Source organism: Penaeus monodon, chromosome 19, assembly GCF_015228065.2.
Source record: "Penaeus monodon isolate SGIC_2016 chromosome 19, NSTDA_Pmon_1, whole genome shotgun sequence".
NCBI classification, from domain to species: Eukaryota; Metazoa; Arthropoda; class Malacostraca; order Decapoda; family Penaeidae; genus Penaeus; species Penaeus monodon.
Window position 1 is genome coordinate 23,047,654 of NC_051404.1, and position 1,417 is coordinate 23,049,070.

Below are 1,417 nucleotides of genomic sequence, written 5' to 3' on the forward strand. Positions count from 1 at the left end.
CATCTAAACCTTTCAGTCACACAGAAGTTTTTGATGACCATATACCAAATTTTCTAATGGTAAACATTCCAGATAAATAGGATATTAATTTATTTAATGTTGCTTTGAGTTGCTACAGATTCACATGACCCCAAGGCTAAAGTAGTTATAAAGATATCAGATTTTGAAAAATATTATTCAGTCACCCATTCATTATGATCCATATGTAGAGGATTCAATATATGTTTTTCCAGATTTCTCTTCTTTGTTATCTTTCTTTTTGATTTGCTAAATGTCATCAAAACTTGATATTTCTTCTATTCTGTTTATCAAACATTTATTTATTTGATTTCTTTTATTGTGTGTGTATTGCCAAAGCACGTATTTAAATTATGAACTTTTGATGAAGTCGCCAAGTTCAAAAAACATTATCGTAGAATTTTTTCTTTGTCCCCTGCAGGGACTTGAGAAACACTTTCTTTCCAATATGTTATTGTTTTAAAAATCTGGTGACAAAAAAGGTAGTTTTAATTACTTTTGGCCTTGTAAATGACCAAAAGTCAAAAGTAATTAGACTTTCAATGTATTTTAGGAGTCTTCCTCATAGCACAAGTTCTTAATTAATTTCCAACATTTATATTAGTACTAAGTTGATATTTGGCCCAGAATAAAATTCATTAAAAAAATATATATATGCTTTAGATATCACACCATTCTTATGACTCTGTGTGACCTGTTTTCCTTTCTCCTTAAATTTCCTTTCAAGAAATCATGATGTTCCGACCATATTCGATAATATTTATTTAGAAGCAAACATGAATTAATTGTTGATGTGTGTGTATGTTTTGTATGGTACCCGTAAAATGTTGTGTATATTCATAAAGTGAATGTAAGATTTTCTGTAGATGTTGGCAAAATATCAGCCTATATAAAGGTAATGTGGTATGTACTAACACTAGTCATTTCTTTACTTTCATACTGTGCAGAATGACTATTTGCATCTGTAATAGCTCAGGAGCTAGTAGCCATTGTGAAAGTTAAGACTAGATTTGTTGTGTTTCCAAAGCATTATGCAAAGGTTTCTGTATAGACTGTGATGTTAATCTTTAGAATAATGCTATACTCAAAATATGTAATAATATATACAGTATAATACAACAAGTAAAAGAAAAAAAGCTTCACAGATTTCAATAATACTGAATTTAATTTCATTTGTAATTATTTAATGAAATACATAGTGAGATGATTATTTATGTTTATTATTCTATTGTTAAATGTGCTTTAAAGGGATTGAATCTAATTATATTTACTTTATATAAGGGAAGGAAGGGTAGACAGTTTACAGATATTCATATACAGTACTGACATTCCACAATTTTGTATTACCTTAAGTACAATGTTTATTAGGTTTGTGTTATTGTAATATCTGGGATAGTAG